The following is a 22,282-nucleotide window of genomic DNA, read 5'->3' as shown; positions in this document are numbered from 1 at the left end:
GCACCTAAGTCTATACCTGGGGCTGTGGGATTCCCGCTCAAGAGCAACAGAAGCGCCTCTCTGCACCCCCATTTCTAGACTGGATTGTCCACTGAGACGTGCAATGTCTGCATCTCTGACATCCAGAGGCTTCCTCGGGTAGGGCATGGGGATCTCCGTGAGATGTGGGGACTTTCACTGGCCAACAAAGAAATCTACACAGCATCCAGGGACCTGTGACACATATCCCTCCCGCCTTCTCAACCTGATGTCCCTCTCTGAATCTGCAGCTTTCGTGCTGTGAAGGTGTCTTTACATGTGAAAGAAATAAATCCCAAGTCAAGAGTAAATCACCTCATTCACTGGTGAGAAAATGTTGGAGCTGGAGTACTTCAGAGAGTCCTGGCCAGGCAAGAGGGCCATCAGCTCGCTTCTGCTCAATGGGGGCTCTCAGCCTCAGGACACTCTCAGGCCTGGAATGTCCCCAACACACTCAAGGAGAAACATGTCCTATGTAGACCCATAGGAGGCATCTTTGCCCAGCACAAGGAAGAGCTGGGGTCAGTGGGACCTGTGGATGTAGACACATCATATGGAGGGTGGTGCAGGACCAGTGTAGCAGCTCCATGGAGGCCAAGTGTGACTCTGCACCAGGAAGGGGCTGTGATGGCTGGAGGTGCCCAGCAGTGCAGGTGGGGAGTGCCTGGCAGCGGGCGTGGCCAGGTGGAGGCCACCTGCCAAGTGTGCAGTAAAGCAGTTTCCTGAATTTGGTGACAACATGGACTACAGGACTCTAGTCTCTTCCCCCTTTAGGGCTTCACTTCAGTAAGTCTTAAAATTAGGGTGTGGTAGCTCACACCTGTAATCCCAGCACTTTGGGAGGCCAAGGCAGGTGGATCACTTGAGGTCAAGAGTTTGAGACCATCCTGGCCAACATGGAGAAATCCTGTCTCTACTAAAAAATAAATAAACAAACAAATATTAGCTGGGTGTGGTGGCACACGCCTGTAATCCCAGCTACTTGGGAGGCTGAGGCAGGACAATCGCTTGACCCAGGAGGTAGAGGTTACAGTGGGCCACTACACTCCAGCCTGGGTGGCAGAGTGAGATTCAGTCTCAAAAAAAAAAAGTATTAGAGCTTGGTGCGGTGGCAGGCACCTGTAATCCCAACTTCTTGAGAAGCTGAGCTGGGAGGCCCCCCTGAGCCCAGAAGTTTGAGGCCATCCAAAGCAACACTGCGAGACCTTTTCTCAAAAAAATAATACAAACAATAATTCTTAAAAACCAACAATAAGCAGGTTGGGCTGAAATCATGTATTTGTACAACAAACATTAAGCACCTAAATGCACCTGGCTCTGTGCTAAGCTATAAAAGACACAAGTCCCTGACTGAAGGGGTCCACAGCCCAACAAGATGGAGGAATCAATTTCAGTGCAGTGATCAGCACTATGAGGAAGGGAAGTTGTGGAAGACACCAGTGCGGGTTCCCCAACATGCATTATCTTCTTACTTCTCAGCAGTGGGACCCATAAACTAGAACTGAAACGTGTGATCCAGAAGAAAGACTCTATTTCCCAGTTCCACTGCAGTGAGATGGGCCTATGTGATTAAGTTCTGTCCGATGGGATATAAGCACAAAATAGTATGTGTAATTTCTATGAAGGGCTCTAGAAGAGAGAAAGTGTGCCTTTTTCCCCACTTTCGCCTTATGCTAGCTGGAATGTGGAGGTGATGGCTGGAACTGGAACAGCTATTTTGGACTATGAGATAGATGGAATTTGTGTGTTGCAAATGACAAAGCACAAAATAGAAGCCTGAGTCCTTGGTGATAGTGGAGCTGTCAGGGCAGCCATGGACAACCTTTTTTAAGTGACTGTTATTTGGGCTTTTCTGCATTCATCACTAACTAAACCTAAAACTACCTTAAAAATAATCTGCAGGCCAGGCACAGTGGCTGACGCCTGTAATCTCAGCACTTTGGGAGGCTGAGGCGGGTGGATTGCTTGAGCCCAGGAGTTCAAAATCAGCCTGGGCAAGGTGGCAAAACCCCATCTCTACAAAAAAATACAAAAATTAGCTGGCCATGATGGCACCCGCCCGTAGTCCCACCTACTTGGGTGGCTGAGGTGGGAGGATCAATTGAGCCTGGAAGGTTGAGGCTTCAGTGACCAAGATCATAGCACCGCAATCGAGGGTGACAGAATGAGACCCCGTCTTCAAAAAACAAAAAATGAAGCTGCTACTTAACACTGCTGAATTGTACACTTAACAACGGTTAAGATAGTAATTTATGACTTTTTAACCACAACTTTTTTTAAAAAGTCAAAGGTCAAATTAATAGAAACAGAAAATAGAATGGTGGTTGCCAGGGGCTGTAGGGAGAGGGAATGGGGAGTTATTGTTTAATGGGCACAGAGTTTTGGTTTTGCAAGATGAAAACAGTTCCATGGATGGGTAGTGGCGATGGTAGCACGACAGTGCGAATGTACATAATGCCACTGAACCATACACTTTTTAAAAAATAGAGATGGGGTTTTACTATGTTGCCCAGGCTGGTTTCAAACTCCTGGGCTGAAGTGATCCTCCCACTCAGCCTCCCAAAGTGCTGGGATTGCAGGTGTAAGCCACCACACCCAGCCTGAATCGTACACTTAAAGGTGACTGAGATGGTAAATTTTATATTCAGTGTATTTTATCACAATATTAAATAAATGGAATAAGCCAAGGTACCAGGAAACTCTTTGGGGTGGTTACCTTTATCAAAACTCATCAAACTGTGCACTTAAAATAGGTGAATTTCATTGAATATAAATTACACCTTATCAAAGTGCTATGGGAACACATATGTAGGGCCCTTTTGCCAGGCAAAAGTAGCTTCCCAGAGGAGAAGTCATGAGTAAGAGGGCAAAAAGCAGTCTCTACTATTTTGTAAACTAATTGCAAAAAAAGAAATTTTATGTTATTTCTTCTATACTCTGCAAAATCAGGGAAAAGGGAGAGGAAGCCATCGTGGGTTCAGTCTGAGGACAGGCCTTAGCCCGTCTCTAGGTTAATACACAACTGCTGGTGGATATAACAGCTCTTAGACTTCCCAGCCTCTAGAACTCTGAGAAATAAATTTCTGTTGTTTATAAGCTTCCCAGTCTGTGGTATTTTGTCATAGCAGTATGAATGAACTAAGGTAACATTAAATAGCAATTTTAACCAAAAATTATGATGATGATATATTGGAGGATGGGAAAAGATTAAGTGTATGTATTTGGTGAAGCAGAAAATGGGCATATAAGATAGAACCACAGTTCCAATAGTTGAAAGTCAATAGAGGCCGGGCGTGGTGGTTCACACCTGTAATCCCAGCATTTTGAGAGGCCAAGGCAGGTGGATCACCTGAGGTCAGGTGTTCAAGACCAGCCTGGCCAACATGGTGAAACCCCCATCTTTACTAAAAATACAAAAATTAGCTGAATGCGGTGGCAGATGCCTGTAATCCCAGCTACTCAGGAGGCTGAGGCAGGAGAACCACTTGAACCCGGGAGGTGTAGGTTGCAGTGAGCTAAATCATGCCACCGCACTCCAGCCTAGATGACAAGAGCGAAACTCCATCTCAAAAAAAAAAAAAAAAAGTCAATAGATCATACTTAACACTGAAAAAATCAAGAAATAGTTCTATATATACTTTATATATATACTTTTGTATGTTACATACTTTACATATATACACTTTATATATCTATATGAGAGAAATGTTTAAACATAGAAGTAAATAGCAGATGAAATAGCTAGAGTTGAGAGGGTTGCTTTGGGGAGTAAGAATTTAGGATGGGGTAACAGACTGCTTTTACATTATAAAACTAGTAATACTTTTTTGTCCCTATAAATGTTGTGGTTTGCTAAACAATATAAATCAAATATATCCAAATAAATACATTAAATGTTTGGCAAAAAAAAACCCCTGCAGGACTTGCTTACTGGTGGTTTGGATGTTACAGGATTGGATTGAGAGGAAGTGAGAAGGAATCTAGGATGATCCTTGGGCTCTTGCTTGAACAAGTGGATGATGACGACATCTGTTGAGAAAGAAAAGGCTGGAGGAGCATTGCAGTGGGAAAGCAGATATATTAACTCTGTGATGCTCACTAGACTTCCAAATGGAAGCATCAGGAAAACAGCTGGATATCCCAGTCCTGAGCAAGAGGTAAGAGGTCCAGACTAGAAATAAAAGTAGGCTGGAAATTATTATTTGGATGGTAGACATCGACCATGGGACAAGTAAGATCATGCAGGCAGACAGGACACAGGAATAATTCTATAATTTTAGGCTCAGACTAGAATCTAAGACAGTCCAATATTTAGGCGTTTGATGGTGAAAAAGGGCCTCCCAAAGTGCTGGGATTACAGGTATGAGTCACCATAGCCAGATTCAATCTACATCTTTTAAATGGGAAATTTAGTCCATTTACATTCAAGGTTATTACTTAAAATAGGTGAGGACTTATTTTTGTCATTTTATGGTTTTCTAATTGTTCTGTATATTATTTGTTCCTTACTTCCTCTCCTATTGTTTATGTCTGGAATTGAGTGGTTTTCTGTAGTAATAAGATTTGACTGCTTTCTCTTTCTTGTTTACGTATTAGCTCTACCAATTAGTTATACAGTCAGTTTTGCATGTTTTTATGATGGTGGTTATCGTCTTTTCTTCCCAATGTAAAACTCCACTGAGCATTTTTTGTACAGCTGATCCAGTGGTAATGAATTCTCTGTTTTTGCTTATCTGTGAACAATTTTATTTCTCCTTCATTTCTGAAGAATAGCTTTACTGGGTATATATTCTTGCCTGACAGCTTTTTTCTTTCAGTACTTTGAATATACTACTCCATTCTCTCCTGGCCTATAACAGGGTTTCTGCTGGGAGAAATCCATTAGTCTAATGAGGATTCTCTTACATGTGACTTGACATTTTTCCCTTCCTGCTTTAAATTATTTCTTTGTCTTTGACTTTTGACAATGTGACTATAATGTGCTTCAGAGAGGACCTATTTGGGTTGAATCTATCTGGGGTTATTTGAGCTTCCAGATATATTCCAGCACCCAGATATCCATCTCTCTCCTAAGACTTGCGGAGTCTTTCTGCTATTATTTCATTAAATATGTTTTCCTCACCTTTTCTCTTCTCTCTTCCTTCTGAAATGCCCACACTATGAATATTTGTCCACTTAATAGTGTCCCACAAATCCTGTAGGCTTTCTTCTTTTTTTTCCGTTTTGTTTTGTCTGCCTGTGTGATTTCAAAAGACTTGTCTTCAAGTTTAGAAATTCTTCTGCTTGGTCTAGTCTGTTGTTAAATATCTCCATTGTATTTTTTATTTCCTTCATTGAATTCTACAGCTCTAGGATTTTTATTGGACCCTCTGTTATATACTCTGTTAAATTTCTCATTCAAATCATGAATTATTTTCCTGATTTCATTGAATTGTCTATTTGTAGTCTCTTGTGTCTCACTGAATTTCCCTACAATTATTATTTCAAATTCTTTTTCTGACATTTCATATATTTCCTTATGATTGAGATCTGTACTGGACAATTACTGTTTTCCTTTGTAGGTGACATGCCTATCAACAGATAAATGGGTCAAGAAAAACTGGTGTATATACACACAATGGAACACACTGTTTAGCCATTAAAAAAAAAATTCTGAAATCCTAACTGGGCACAGTGGCTCATGCCTGTAATCTCAGCACTTTGGGAGGCCAAGGTAGGAGCATGTCTTGAGTCTGGAAGTTCAAGACCAGACTAAGAAACATGAGACCCCCATCTCTACAAGAAAATTTTAAAATTATCCAGGCATAGAGGCGCACTCCTTTAGTCCCAGCTACTTGGGAGGCTGAGGTGGGAGGATAACTTGAGACTGGGAGGTAAAGGCTGCAGTGAGCCATGATTGCACTACTGCAATCATGTAGTAGTGCCTGGGTGACAGACCAAAAGTGTCTCAAAAAAAAAAAAAAAAAAGAAATTCTGTCGTTTGTGGCAACATAGATGAGCTTGGAGGACATTATGTTAGGTAAAAGAAGCCAGGCACAGAAAGATAAGTAACACTGTTATCATTCATATGTGGAAGCTACAAACATCGATCCTGTAGAAGTAGAGATTAGAATACTTGTTACTAGAGGCAGGGGAGGGTAGGGGAAATAGGGGAACAGCCAAAGGTTGATTAATGGATACAGAAGTACAGTTAGACAGGAGAAATAAGTTTTAGTGTTTTATTGCACAATAGAGTGACTACAACCAACAGCAATTGATTGTATTATTAAAATAGCTAGAGGAGCAGATTTTGAATGTTCTCAACACAAAGAAATGATAAATGTTTGAGGTAATGGATATGCTAATTACCCTGATTTATTACATTATATTACAAATATTACACTGTATCCCATAAATATGTGCAATCATTATTTGTCAATTAAAACTAATAATAAAGGCCAAAAATAAAATATAAAAATAAATAAAAATGTAAAAATCAAAATTACAAAATCACGTGCTTCCTTTTCACTAGAAAGGAATTTTCACTAGATATTAAGGTTACTAGGGGTTAAGAATTTTAGGCTAGGCGTGGTGGGTCACATCTGTAATCCTAGCACTTTGGGAGGCCAAAGCAAGAGGATCACTTGAGCCCAGGAGTTTGAAACCGGCCTGGGTAACATAATGAGACCCTGTCTTTACCAAAAAAAAAATGTTTAAATAGCTGGGTGCGGTGGCGTGCACCTGTAGTCCCAGCTACTTAGGAGGGTGATGTGGAAGGATTGCTTGAGTCCAGGATGTTGAGGCTGCACTTAAGCCATGATCACACCACTACACTCCAGCCTAGGTGACAGAGCAAGACCCTGTCTCTAAAAAACAAATGTTTTAAGAATTCTAATTCGCTTGAGCCCAGGAGTTCAAGACCAACCTGTGCAACATAGTGAGACCCCATCTCTACAAAAAAATTTTAAAATTAGCCAGGCTTGGTGGCACGTGCCTGTTGTCCCAGCTACTTGGGAGACTGAGGTGGGAAGATGGTTTGAGTCCCAGAGGCAGAGGTTCAGTGAGCTGAGATCATGCCATTGCACTCCAGCACGAGACCCTGTCTCAAAGGGGGAAAAAAAAAACACTTAGGCACCATGGTAAAACCCCTTTTCAACCAAAAATACAAAAAAAAAAAAAAATAAGCCACCAGCATGGTGGCGTACATCTGTAGTCCCAGCTACTCAGGAGGCTGAAGTAGGAGGACTACTTGAGCCCAGAAGGCAGAGGTTACAGTGAGGCAAGATCACACCATTGCACTCCCAGTCTGGGTGACAGAGACCTCATCTCAAAAAAATAAATTAATAAAAAAGAATTCTAATTAATATATGTAATAAAGACTACCAGATGTAGTAAAGATGAAAGAAAATAGCCGGATGTGATGGCTCAAGCCTGTAATTCTAGCACTTTGGGAGGCCAAGGCAGGTGAATCACTTAAGGCCAGGAGTTCAAGACCAGCCTGGCCAACATGGCAAAACCCTCTCTCTACTAAAAATAGAAAAAAAAATTAGCTGGGTGTTGTGGCACACACCTGTAATCCCAGCTACTTGGGAGGCTGAAGGACAAGAATCATTTAAACCTGAGAGGCAGAGGCTGCAGTGAACTGCTGAGATTGAACCACTGAATTCCAGCCTGGGTGACAAAGGAAGACGCTGTATCAAAAAAAAAAAAGAAGAAGAAGAAAGAAAGAAAACAACTGTATATTAAAAATGTATTTTAAAAGTAGGTGTGTTTTCAGCAAGAAAAAGTAAGGAATGTGTTTCCTTTAAAGGAAAAAGAGAATGGTGTTATCTTGAAAACAAGATGATTGTTCCAGAATAATAAAGAAGAAAACAAGCAAGACACAAACTGAACAAATATAGAGAGTTGTAAAAGATCTGCAAGAAAGGGCATATTGAGGGAAGAGCAAGATGGCAGAATAGGAGACCACTAATTGTCCTCTCCTCTCTGGCAAGCATACTAATTTAACAACTATGTACACACACAAAAAGCACCTTCCTTAGAACTAAAAATCAGGTGAGCACTCATAGTACCTGGATTTAACTTCATATTGCTGAAAGAAGGGCTGAACAGGTAGGAAAAACAGTCTTAAATCGCTGACGCCACCCCTCCATCCCCCAGCAGCAGCAGCATGGTGTGGAGAGTGTTTCTGTGCAGTGGGGAGAGGGAGAGCACAGCAATTTTGAAGTACCTAACTCCGTGGTGCCCTGTTATAGCAGAAAACAAAACCAGACCAAACTCAGTTAATGCCCACCCATGGGGGGAGCGTTTAAAGCAGCCCTAGCCAGAGGGGAATTGCCAATCCCAGCAGTGTGAACTTGAGTCCCTGCAAGCCTCGCCACAATGGGCTAAAGTGCTCTGGGGCTCTAAAGAAACTTGAAAGGCAGTCTAGGCCACAAGGACTGCAACTCCTAGGCGAGTCCTAGTGCTGAACTGAGCCCAAAGTCATTGGACTGCGGAGACACACAACTTACTGAGACATCCGCTGGGGTGGCTAAAGGAGTGTTGATACCAGGCAGTTTTAAAAAACTAAAGTTGATGGATATAAAGTCAGGAAAGCCCCTTGGATATTACCAAAGCTCTGACTAAAATATCATATTTTAAAACTTACATAGAATTAATACCTGTGTTGCATTTATATAAACAGATCTACCTTGATGAAACTAGACTTATTCTGTTAAAAAAAATTTAACTGTGACTATTTTTTATAAAAATGAGAGTGACTATTAAAAAGACTACATTTCAATAGAAAACTGTAGAGCACCAATTACCAAATTCTAATCCTGTTTAAGATTTGTTATCCATCTATAAACTGGATTGAATCCTGAAGTTCTCTAGTTTCATTAAAAACTAAAACTGCCCTTTTCTCAAGTCCTAAAAGCTGAAACTGAATGACTTCAAACTTCAGAAAAAATCACTGCAACAGACCATGTATAGACAACCTTTATGCCTGCTGCTATATGAGTTCAGCAGAACACCACCTGATGACACAGCCAGCTCTCAAATGCCATCTCCATTCCACCATCTAGATACTTCAAACTCAAATCTATACATCTTGACCCTCCAGACACAAAGACAAAGGTCATAATTTGCTCCAAATATTAATCTTTGTTTTTCCTTTGTTTTCATAGAATAATAACTTGAATTCTCTTCAAGCAATATAATCTGAAATGAACAATTTAGCCTCAAAAGTACTCCAAAACAGAAGTGCTTGACACCGCACAGTTTAACAAAGAAGAGCTTGTGCTTTTATTGATTTAAAAAAAGTTTTACCACGGATGGTGGCTCACACTTATAATCCCAGCACTTTGGGAGGCCAAGGTGGGCAGATCATTTGAGCCTAGAGCTTTGAGACCAGGCTGGGCACCGTGGCGAAACCCCATCTCCAAAAAAAAATACAAAAATTAGCCAGGTGTGGTGGCACATGCCTGTAATCCTAGCTACTTGGGAGGCTGAGGTGGGAGGATCCCTTGTGCCTAGGAGGTCAAGGCTGCAATGAGCCTTGATTGCACCACTGCACTCTAGCCTGGGTAACAGAGTGAGACTCTGTCTCAAAAAAAAAAAAAATGTTGTTTCTATGTCAATAAATTAGAAATTATTGCCCCACAGGATAACTGGAAAGCCACATAAAGGAGAATGAAACTGAATCCTCATCTCTCATCTTAAACAAAAAACAACTCAAGATGGATCAGGGACTTAAATCTTAAGACCTGAAACTATAAAAATTCTAGAAGATAACACTGGGGAAAAAACCCTTCTAGACATTGGCTTAGGCAAAGACTTCATTACTAAGAACCCAAAAGCGAATGCAACAAAAACAAAGATAAATAGGTGGGACTTAATTAAACTAAAGAGCTCCTGCACAGCAAAAGGAACAGTCAGCAGAGTAAACAGACAACCCACAGAGTGGGAGAAAACCTTCACAATCTATACATCCAAAAAAGGACTAATATCCAGAATCTACAGGGAACTCAAACAAATTAGCAAGAAAAAAACAAACTATCCCATCAAAAAGTGGGCTAAGGACATGAATAGACAATTCTCAAAAGAAGATATACAAATGGCCAACAAACATATGAAAAAATGCTCAACATCACTAATGATCAGGGAAATCCAAATTAAAACCACAGCGTGATACATCCTTATTGTTGCAAGAATGGCCATAATCAAAAAATAATAGATGTTGGTGTGGATGCGGTGATCAGGGAACACTTCTACACTGCTGGTGGGAATGTAAACTAGTACAACCACTGTGGAAAACCGGGTGGAAATTCCTTAAAGAGCTAAAAGTAGAACTACCATTTGATCCAGCAATCCCACCACTGAGTACCCAGAAAATAAGTCATTATACAAAAAAGATACTTGCACACAGGTTTATAGCAACAGAATTCACAATTGCAGAAATATGGAACCAACCCAAATGCCCATCAATCAACGAGTGGATATATATGATGGAATACTACTCAGTCATAAAAAGGAGTTAATGGATTTGTAGCAACCTGGATGGAACTGGAGACTATTATTCTAAGTGAAGTAACTCAGGAATGGAAAACCAAATATCATATGTTCTCACTCATAAGTGGGAGCTAAGCTATGAGGATGCAAAGGCACAAGAATGATACGATGGACTTTGGGGACTCAGGGAAAAGGGTGGGAGGAAGGTGAGGGATAAAAGACCACAAACTGGGTTGAGTGTACACTGCTCAGGTGATGGATGCAGCAAAATACCGCAAATCATCACTAAAGAACTTACTCATGTAACCAAATACCACCTGTTCCCCCAAAAACCTATGGAAATAAATTGTTCAAAAAAGAAATTATTGCCCCCAATTCAAAGGATCTTAAACAAATTTAAGTTCCTCATCAGATAGGTGTGGTCTACCTGATCCACTGATTTATTTAATTGGTTAACTCTTGGCTTTTTGTATTTTTAGTAGAGACGGAATTTCATCATACTGGCCAGGCTGGTCTTGAACTCCTGAGCTCAATGTCTGCTCCAGAGAATTTTTCAGTTCTTGGCTGTTATTCTCCTTATAATCATGATTTCCAGCTCTGTAGTCCATTGTATCCTCTCAAGGGGTTTGAATGCTTTCCAGCAGCATTCAGGTGTGAGACCCTAACCACTCACACATCAAATAATTGCTATCAGGATTAGACAACTAGAAGAACTCAACAACCCCACCACTCAAGCCTATGATGACTCTGCAACTGCAGATAATGATGACTACCTGACCTTCCATTCCAACGCAACTGTTGAGAATGACATCTACACGATTCTTTGTTCCAGTAACTAGTCAATAATGGTAACCTGGTTACTGAGAGTAATGCTATACTGTTTGGTCATACTCTCAGCTTGCTGGGAGAATGACCAAAAGCGGGGAACTGTTAAAGTAAATTTAAAGGGATACTAGGCCTGAAGAATCCCCAAGCAGACAAAACCAGTGAGGCTTCGTTACGAGACCTAAACCTTGCTTGATTTGCAAACATAAGTGGAACTTGACGTTTTTCTTATAAATGCCTATATTAAGGAAAAACAAATCATAAGCTCAACCAGTCAGAAATAGCCAACACACTTATACTATATAACCAAGGACTTTCCAACAGGATAGGCCAAATAAGGCAATCGTATAATTGCAACCAATCAAATAATGTATTGATTTTGCTTCTGCATTTACCCCATAAATACTTGCCCCTGATGGCTTGCCGCCAGAACAGGCTTCTTCAGTTTGGTGTTTGCCAATTCATCAATTGCTTCTTACTCAAATAAACTCAAAAATATTATCGTGCCTCAGATTTTTCTTTAACGTAAGGAATTAGGGGCCACACACCTGCAGCCATGAGGAATTGGAGTCTACCAACAACCTGAATGAACTTGGAAGTGGATCCTTGCCCCAAGCCTCCAGACATGAGTCCAGCCCAGCTGACACCTTGATTTTGGTCTTGTGGGACCCTGACCAGAGAACCAGCTGAGCCCACCAGGACTTCTGACCTGTAAGATAAGAAATAGATATTGTCCAAGTGCGGTGGCTCATACCTGTAATCCTAGCACTTTGGGAGGCTGACGCAGGAGGATTGCTTGAACTAAGGAGTTTGAAACCAGCCTGGGCAACATATGAGACCTCATCTCTATCATTTTTTTAAAAAAAAATAATAATAAAATAAATGGGTATTGTTTTTTAGCCACTAGATTTTGGGGCATGTGTTATACAGCAATAGAAAACATGGTGGGAAAATAAACGAACCAGGGAAACATAATAGAAATGCTGGGCAGTGCTGAGTATGTCCATCTGAGGTCTGTGGTCGTGAACATAAAGTGGACCTAATCAGGTGATCTGTATCTTCCAACTGCATGAGTGCAAGCACAGGGAGGTGGAGAAGATGGCTTCAGCAAGGGTCCAGGTGTTTCTGGGCAAGAGCAGCAGAGAGAAGGAGGGACAAAAAATGAAGGAAGTTGGCAAAGGAGAGAGTCTAATGAGGCATTGTAGACTCTGCTGTGTAAGGATGTGAAGATGCTGGCAGGTGGGCAGATGACCCACAATGAGAAAGCGACTCAAGAGGTCCAAAGTGGCAGGCCAGAGAGCTGGAAGGATCGTCCACATGGCTGCAGACATCCCAAGATGATGAAGGAGAAGGGCAGAGAGGAAGACAATGGGCCCGGAGCCAGTTGTAAAGGAGATGAAGTTCCCTGAAGCCAGCAGCTGCCAGCAACAAAAGATGGCGATGCCAAAACCAAACACCAGGAGCTCCAGAGAGCAGGGCTGCTTACCAGAAGAGAGGTAAGCAAGACACTTATCCCCATCACCTATCAATGTGACCTCACCTGGTCACTGCACTCATGTAGGGAGGCGGAACAAGAGGAAGGGCCCTTGTAGGAACCTCTCTGCCTGGCTCCCTGAGACAAAGGTCAGCTTACCTTCAGCCCAGGAATGCTCTGAACGCACCCCCACCTCAGAGTCCAGGACACAGCGCCATGAGGCCCGAAGAGGGGGAGGTTTTTCTTTTTTGAGACAGAGTCTCGCACTCTCACCCAGGCTGGAGTGCAGTGGCGCGATCTCGGCTCACTGCAAGCTCCACCTCCCGGGTTTACGCCATTCTCCTGCCTCAGCCTCCCAAGTAGCTGGGACTACAGGTGCCCGCCACCACTCCCGGCTAATTTTTTGTATTTTTAGTAGAGACAGGGTTTCACCGTGTTAGCCAGGATGGTCTCAATCTCCTGACCTTGTGATCAGCCCGCCTTGGCCTCCCAAAGTGCTGGGATTACAGGCGTAAGTCACCGCGCCGGCCGAAGGTTTCTCTTTACAGCTAGCCCAAGGCCCACCATTCCTTATTTCCTGCCTCAGCACAGCTGGCAGCGGAAATCTACTTCCTCCAGAGGAGCACGGACATCCCACAGGCACAGCGCCCCCGCCCCAGCAAACCACTCACGTGCTCACAGCACATGTCAAGTCAGAACATCCAGAAATGTCTATCGGGTCCCTACGTCTAGAGACCACCCAGTTCTTTCTCACCTCTGGCTCTCTGACGAGGCAAAGCCCTCCCTAGCCCTCTCTGTCTTGCTCCTCAGCTCCTGTGAACACCTGCTGGGCTAAGCCCTGGCAACAGTGTTCCACACAGCGCACTGGACACTCGGGGAGAAGAAACGCCTCTCTCCCCCATCACCGTCTAAAAAGCAAGAAGCCACAAAAACACAATTCCCACTCACGCATTTAACATTCTGCGCTCAGATCACTGGTGGATATGGCTTTGGCTTTGTACTTAGGAAATAAAGCCGTTTGTAGTGATTTTCCCAAAGCAAAGAACAGTCAGCCCCAAGAAGAACTGAAAAACCGAAGTCTCCTCCTCTAGAAAGTGAAAAGTGCTTGCATCTTTTTTTTTTTTTTTTTTTTTTTTGAGACAGGGCCTTGTTGTGTCATCCAGGCTGGAGTGCAGTGGCATGATCACGGCTCACTGCAACCTCTTCCTTCAGGGCTCAAGTGATCCTTCCACCTCAGCCTTCCAAGTAGCTGAGGCTACAGGCCTGTGCCACCACTCCTGGCTAATTTTTTGTAAAGACAGAGTTTCTCCATGTTGCCCAGGTTGGCCTCAAACTACTGGGCTCAAGCAATCCATCCACCTCGGCCTCCCAAAGTGCTGGGATTATAGGCGTGAGTCACCACTCCTGGCTGCAGCTTTTCTTTTTTTTTTTTTTTTTGAGATGGAGTCTCGCTCTGTTGCCAGGCTGGAGTGCAGTGGCGCGATCGTGGCTCACTGCAACCTCTGCCTCCCGGGTTCAGGTGATTTTCCTGCCTCAGCCTCCCAAATAGGTGTGACTACAGGCGCCCGCCACCATGCCCAGCTAATTTTTTGTATTTTTAGTAGAGATGGGGTTTCACCATGTTGACCAGGATGGTCTTGATCTCTTGACCTTGTGATCCACATGCCTCGGGCTCCCAAAGTGCTGGGATTACAGGTGTGAGCCACCGCATCCAGCCTGCAACTTTTTTTTTTTTTTTTTTTTGAGACGGAGTCTCGCTGTGTCCCCCAGGCTGGAGTGCAGTGGCGCGATCTCGGCTCACTGCAAGCTCCGCCTCCCAGGTTCACACCATTCTCCTGCCTCAGCCTCCCGAGTAGCTGGGACTACGGGCGCCCACTACCGCGTCTGGCTAATTTTTTGTATTTTTAGTAGAGACGGGGTTTCACCGTGGTCTCGATCTCCTGACCTTGTGATCCGCCCGCCTCGGCCTCCCAAAGTGCTGGGATTACAGGCGTGAGCCACCGCGCCCGGCCCAGCCTGCAACTTTTAAATAGTTTTTCCTGCTTCCCCTTACCAAGGTTTTGAAAATCATAGGATCTAATCTCAAGCCAGGTCCCCCAAAAGCTGTTTTGAAGACCATGATGGGGCCAGTGAGGGCAATAACTGGAAATCCTCAAATCAGAAGGTATTGGATGTCTGGATTAACAACTTGACCCAAAGAGAACATCTAACTATACATCATCTGCATCAAAACAAACTGGATTTACGAGAATGGTAACTGCAGGGAAATCCTAAAAACATTAAATCACCCAGGGATACGTGGAAATTACACAATACACACTACTGCTAATATCAGATCTGTTGTTGAAAATTTATTTACTGTGCAAAATTTTAGTTGTGATTTTAGTGAAGATCGAGTATTTATCAGGCATTTCATAGGTCATTCAGTTTTCTGAATCTTATCTTTTATCAAGAATCTTCACCGCAAAACCTCCCACTGTTTCAGCAACCTAACCCTGTGATTAGGAAGGGAATACTCTCAAACCAGGAGAAGTATAACAATAAAACCCCAAACTACGACAGAAGCAATGTGGGTGAAAAGGGGGAAACTTTAGGAGGGGGCTAAAGATGTAGAATCCATGGCCCCCACTGGATATAGGGAATATGATGACATCTTACAATATTATTTGTGCTTTCTTCCCCTTCTCCCCTATAGCCTCATTTTGAGCAGCCCAGCTTTTGTGCTGATGCCTTAGTGAAAAGACACAACAACAAAAATGAGGGGAAATGGAAAGCCACTTCTGACTTTTGAATTTCAATCGCCTAGGCAGGCCCTTAGGAAAACAGAAAGGACCCCCAGTCTGGATAGAAGATGTGCAGGAAATATTCTGGATAAAGCAAGGCCTCGCATTGATTTCACCCCAGTTCCATGGCACGAGCACAACTCACAGGCAAGAGCCAACGGGAACGCAGTGACAGCACGGACAGTGGTAGGTTCTGTCCTCAGGCACCTGAGTGCAGACAGACAGCAAAACCCCCAAGTAGGTTTTCGAGATCTGATGGCAGTGGAACCCCAGACCTAAGGAGACAAGACCTCCAAAAGAAGACATGGCTGCAGAGTGTAGCCTATTGTGGAGGCAGCTTGAACCATGGACAGTGCCACACTGTCTCATGCTACCCCAGGGCATGGGAGCAGCAGAATGAACCCTGTGTCCAAGAGCAACTGAGAGGTAGCACAGAGACACCAGACCTAAAGAGGCCATGCAAGCAGGAGCCAGGCAGAGGATATGTCAGAGGACATTGGGTGGCCACTTAATAACAGGACCCACTTCCGCCGGTGCTTTGGCAAAATATATACATAAGAGACAGCCTCCCAGAATTAAGGCAATCCCTGGAGAGAGGGGAGATTCCACCAATGGATTAAAATTAAGCATCCAACATTCCAGGAGAACAGGAGCTGGCTCAGAATAGAAACATAAGAGCTAGGCACTGTGGCATACATCTGTAATCCCAGCTACTTGGAGGCTGAGGTCAGAGGATCTCTTAAACCCTGGAGTTCGAGACTAGCCTGCGCAACATAGCGAGACTCAGTCTCAGAAAAATAAAAAATGTGTAAAAAAAATTTACAAATATAGTTATATTATAGAAAAACAATGTTATATGTATGCTCCCACATATCTGAGTCTGTAGAATAAGGTAATACCACTATAAGAATCAAGGGACTGTGGCCAGGCGCAATGGCTCACATCTGTAATCCCAGCACTTTGGGAGGCCAAGGCGGGTGGATCACCTGAGGTCAGGAGTTCGAGACCAGCCTGGCCAACATGGCGAAACCCCATCTCTACAAAAATACAAAAATTAGCCAGGCATGATGGCAGGTGCCAGTAATCCCAGCTACTCAGGAGGCTGAGGCAGGAGAATCACTTGAATCGGGAAGGTGAAGGTTGCAGTGAGCTGAGGTCGCGTCACTGAACTCCAGCCTGGGCAGCAGAGCCATACTCCATCTCCAAAAAAAGAAAAGAAAAGAAAAGAATCAAGGGACTGAGAGAAGCTAGAAACTACCAAATTTCTGGCCAGGGAACTGGACAGATGGTGGGGCCATTCATGGATGTGGGGGAATAAAGAAAGGGGGCAAACTGAGTGAAAAATGCTGAGTTGAAGGTTTGGCCATGCCAAGGCTGAGATGCTGATGAGGCATCTAGGGATGTCAGGAGGCAGGTGGATAATTATGACTGCTGCTCAGGAATGAGGCCTGCTTGAAAATACAGATTTTTTGCATCATCAGCCTATACAAATAGCACCTGACAGATGAGTAGTAGCTCCGAGTGATGACCTTACATACTCAGTATGAGCCAGGCATTGTTGTAAGCTTTTTATGCCTACTGACTCATTGGATCCTCAAATGAGAACCCTGTGAAGCAGGTATTATGACTATGTTGGGTTTTGTTTGTTTGCTTGTTTGTTTTTGGGACAGAGTCTCGCTCTGTTGCCCAGGCTGGAGCACGGTGGTGCGATCTCAGCTCACTGCAAGCTCTGCCTCCCAGGTTCACACTATTCTCCTGCCTTCAGCCTCCCAAGTAGCTGGGACTACGCCACCACGCCTGGCTAATTTTTTTGTATTTTCAGTAAAGACAGAGTTTCACTGTGTTAGCCAGGATGGTCTCTATCTCCTAACCTCGTGATCCGCCCACCTCGGCCTCCCAAAATGCTGGGATTACAGGTGTGAGCCACTGCGCCCAGCCTACCTTTCTTTTTTAAGTGGCGATGTCTCCTTATGTTGCCCAAGCTGGACTAGAACTCCTGAGCTCAAGCCATCCTCCCACCTCAGCCTCCCAGGCTGCTGGGACCACAGGCACATGCTACCATGCCCAGCCTCACTTTGGTAAATATATGAAGAAATGGATATAAATGTTTCAGGTCTCACAGCTAGGAACCAGAGAAATCAGAAGTTAACCCAGTAAATCTACAACCTGCACATATAACAACCACTGTGCTATACTGCCTTAAAGGAGGATAAAGGAACACCAGGGGAAAAGGAGAATGAGGAGGTGACAGCTGTCAGGAGGAAAACCAGAAAAGCAGTGTGTCCACAAAACCTAAAGGAGGAGACAGCTGAGGGAGGAAATGGTTGGAGGTATCAGATTTGTAGGTGGTCAAGTGACTGATTACAACTAAAAAGTGCCCATTGGAATTAGCATCTAGATCAGTGATGATGCCTAACAGAAGTGTCCTGAGGTTGGAGGGAGAGCAGACGTGTTGCGGATGCTGCATAGACTAGGAGGTGGGGAAATACAGCATGCACAACTCTGCCAAGAAAATTGTGAAGAGGGGAGAGCTAGCACCTAAGTTAAAGATTTTCATTTTTTAAAGAGGAAGGGTGTGGAGCCTTTTACACGGCAAAGGAAAAGTCAGTAGAAAATGGAAGTTTTAAAGAGATAGGACTCCAAACACGTGCAAGCAATTGTGAGTGGGATGTGATTGGAGACACTTTCAAGTCATGATTTCTAACCTCAGCTGGGCCCCTGATGCTGCCTGACAACCACACTGCATTTGTGGGAATTCGAGTCCAGTCACTGCCCCACTCTCTCACACAGCAGTTCTCAAAGGGTCATCCCCGTACGGGCGACTGCAGCATCACCTGGCACTTGTTAGAAATGCAGATTCCCGGGCCCATCCTAGACCTACTGAATCAGAATGTCTGGGGGAAGGGAGGGCCTTTTTTTTTTTTCTTTTGAGATAGCATCTCACTCTGTAGCTCAGGCTGGAGTGCAGTGGCACAATCACAGCTCGTTGAAGCCTTGACCTCCCAGGCTCAAGCAATCCTCCCATCTCAGCCTCCTGAGTAGCTGGACCATAGGCGCACACCACCACACCTGGCTAATTTTTTTATTTTTTGAAGAGATAGGGTCGCTCTATGTTGCCCAGACTGTGGGAGGGCTTTAATAGGCTCTCTAGGTGGTTTTGGTACACACTAAAGTTTGAGAATCACTGCTCTCAGTGACTTTTTTAGAACTCCTCCTCCAGGTTCAAACTTCTAAGCCTTTCCCTTCATCCTCACAGTCAGCTGACCCTGCTTCCTAATTCACAAAGAGGAAAAAAAAAAAAAAAGGCCTCGAAGAGATAATATCCACCAGCTTCTCCCACATCAATCCGCCTTCCCACATCTATGCCCAAATATCATGCCTTCTCTCTTTTTACTTTGCCCAAATATCATGCCTTCTCTCTTTTTACTTTGCATGAGCCATCAGTCCTCTAACCAAAGCCAGCCCCTCTGCTTCTGGACTCTGTCCAATCCCTTCTCCCCTCATCAGGGACATTTCTCCAGACGTTCTCCTCACTCCCCACTGCATTGTCAATTTTCACTCTCTACTGGCTCTTCCCCATCAGCATATAACTATTTTTTCCCACTTAAGAAGTTTTCTTGACCTCACTTCTCCTTTTAGCTCCCAGCCAATTTCTCTCCTTCCTTTACAACACAACTCCTCCAAAGAGTTGCCTCCAAAGAGTTGTCTCCATCCCTCTCCTCCCATTCTTTCTTAAACTTATCAGCGATCAGACTTTTACCCCCACCACTCCACCAAAACTGTTCTTGTCAAAATCACCAATGACCTTCAATCAATTATCTTTGCTCTATATACTTTCCAGTGGGGGGGCAATGACTCTCAATCTTTTATCGCCAGCCCAGACCACACCAAACTTGCACATGAGCTGCTTTCTTGACATCTCCATTTGGATGCCTAGGAGACATACGTTTTTTGTTTTTTGTTTTTTTGAGGCTGTGTCTCGCTCTGTCACCCAGGCTGGAGTATAGTGGCACCATCTCGGCTCACCGAAACCGCTGCCTCCCAGGTTCCAGCGATTCTCTTACCACAGCCTTCCCCTTCTCAGTTACAGTTCAGGTGAAACATTCCTCCCTCCTCCCCACACTGCTAATCCATCAGAAAATCCTGTTAGTCCACATTCAAAATACTTCTAAAATCCACCACTTTGAATCACCTCTTCTGCTACCACACTAACCAGAGGCTCACAATGACCTCCTAAATGGTCTCCTGCTTCTGCTCTCTTCAGCAATGGTCTCGCGCTTCTGCTGTCTTCAGATCTGTTCTCTACACAGTAGCGAAAGGTAGGAACCCTGTCCCTCCTCTGCTCAAAACAAGCTTGTCCAACCCGCAGTCTGCGGGCCATATGTGGCCCAACACAAATTCATAAACTTTCTTAAAACATTATGAGGTTTTGCCCAGCCCAGTGGCTCACGCCTGTAATCCTAGCACTTTGGGAGGCCGAGGTGGGCAGACCATGAGGTTAGGAGATCGAGACCATCCTGGCTAACACAGTAAAACCCCGTCTCTACTAAAAATACAAAAAATTAGCTGGGTGTGGTGGCAGACGCCTATAGTCCCAGCTACCTGGGAGGCTGAGGCAGGAGAATGGTGTGAACCCAGGAGGCAGAACTTGCAGTGGACCAAGATTGGGGCACTGTACTCCAGCCTGGGCGACAGAGCAAGACTGTCTCTTAAAAAAAAAAGAAAAAAATTATGAGGTTTTTTAGTGATTTTTTTAAAGCTCATCAGCTATCTTTAATGTTAAGTGTATTTTATATGTGGCCCAAGACAATAATTCTTCTTCCACCATAACCCAGGGAAGCCAAAAGATTGGACACCCCTATTTCAAAACCTTTCAATAGCTCCATAAAAGCCAAAGTCCTCAGAAAGACCTTGGGGACATGCAGGTTGGGTCCTTCCCTTACCTCTCTGATCACATCTCCCACTCTTTCCCTATCTGTCTCTTCACTCCAGCCACATTGACTTTGTTCTTCCTCGAAAGTGGCAGGTTGCTCCCACCTCAGGACCTTTGTTTTTACTCTTCCCTCTGCCTAGAAGATTCTTTCCCCACATTTACATGTGGTTCATGCCTAGCCTCCCTCAGGTCACTTGAATGTTACCTTCTCTAAACACACTTCCTCCTTGCTTGATGTGCCCCCATAGCTCTTAGCACCATCTAACATATTACATATTCTACTTATTTATTGTCCTGCTTCTACTAGAATGTAAGCTCCCTGAGGGCAGGGATTGTGCCTGTTTTGTTCCCTGCTATATCTCCAGTTTCTAGACGAGTGACTGGCATGTCCAATATCCATCTGTAAAATGAAGTGATGGAATGAGGGCCCTAAGGAAATATAACATGGTGAAACCCCATCTCTACTAAATACAAAAAATTAGCTGGGGCCAGGCCCACTGGCTCACGCCTGTAATCTTAGCACTTTGGGGGTCTGAGGCTGGTGGATCACCTAAGGTCAGGAGTTCGAGACCAGCCTGACCAACACGGTGAAACCCTGTCTCTACTAAAAATACAAAAATTAGCCAGGCATGGTGGTGGGTGCCTGTAATCCCAGCTACTCGGGAGGCTGAGGCACAAGAATCACTTGAACCCAGGAGGAGGAGATTGCAGTGAGCTGAGATTGTGCCATTGCACTCCAGCCTGGACAACAGAGCAAGACTCTGTCAAAAAAAAAAAAAAAAGAAAAGAAAGAAAAAAAACAGCCGGGTGTGGTGGTGTGTGACTGTAATTCCAGCTACTTGGGAGGCTGAGGCAGGAGAACTGCTTGAACCCAGAGGTTGCAGTGAGCTGAAATTACACCATTGCACTCCAGCCTGGGCAACAAGAGCGACATTCCGTCTCAAAAAAAAAAAAAAAAAGAGTTGAAATCGAGAAGGGAATCGTCTTGGACAAGAACAGAGGTGCCTCTTTCACTGCTCCTGGTAAGAATGGATTCAGACATGTTTGCAGGTAGAAATTTAAGTATTCTCCTCCTGATTGCGTCTGATTTCTCTGGGAAATAGAAGAGAAGGAAGGACTTGAGGAGAGTAGCAATGGAGAGAGAGATCTATGGTGAAGATGGGAGGCGTTAAGGGCACCTGCAAGGGTTGATGGAGCAGCTGAAGTTGAAAACCTGGATTTGCCTTGGTACCCAGCTACCTGGTTGTGCAGTTTTCCTCATCAACATCGGGGGAGTGGGGAGAAGGTTACACAAAAGTAATGGGATCAGCAAAAATTCAAGTTTTGTCTCGGCTTTTTCTTGAAAAGACCAAAGAGAATTCCTTCCATTGACTCAGTGCCTCCGTTTACCCACTCGGGCACTCATCACTAATCACTGGTCCCATGGAAGTAAAATGAGCGGCGAGTGTCTTTGAGAGTAAAGAAAAAGAGAAGAGGCTGAGGAACAGGACCTCCCCCAGTCCGGTGAGAAGGGGAGTGGGGGATGTTTAGCCTTCCCTAAAAACTGGAAGTTGATATGCCCCGGGGCTCAAGTTCCGAGCCTTCTCCCATGACCCCTCTTCTTTCCCAATACCTTCCAGCTGCCCCGTCGTGTGACATTCCAGTCCACCTCTGTTCCTGCTCCACCCACTCCAAACTCGCGTGCTTTTCCTCCACGTGGTTCTCTGTGTATATCGGTTGCCTGGGAGACCCCAGCCTGGCCGGGCTCTAATGACGCCACAATAGGAACAAGCCAAT

The 22,282-nt window shown here is 44.3% G+C and overlaps 1 long non-coding RNA gene across 1 annotated transcript in view; it reads right to left on the bottom strand.

The window, feature by feature from the left end:
• Positions 1–22,242, bottom strand: part of LOC112605563 — a 113,600-nt gene extending 91,358 nt beyond the window's left edge. The window contains exons 1-2 of the long non-coding RNA XR_003115524.1: positions 22,119–22,242; positions 8,070–8,243 (exon numbers count right to left, since the gene is read on the bottom strand). This is a non-coding gene — a long non-coding RNA (uncharacterized LOC112605563). The remainder of the gene's footprint in view (positions 1–8,069; positions 8,244–22,118) is intronic.
• Positions 22,243–22,282: the final 40 nt, after the last annotated feature.

Source organism: Theropithecus gelada, chromosome 14 (assembly GCF_003255815.1).
Source record: "Theropithecus gelada isolate Dixy chromosome 14, Tgel_1.0, whole genome shotgun sequence".
Taxonomy (NCBI): domain Eukaryota; kingdom Metazoa; phylum Chordata; class Mammalia; order Primates; family Cercopithecidae; genus Theropithecus; species Theropithecus gelada.
This window is presented reverse-complemented; position numbering and strand designations above follow the sequence as displayed.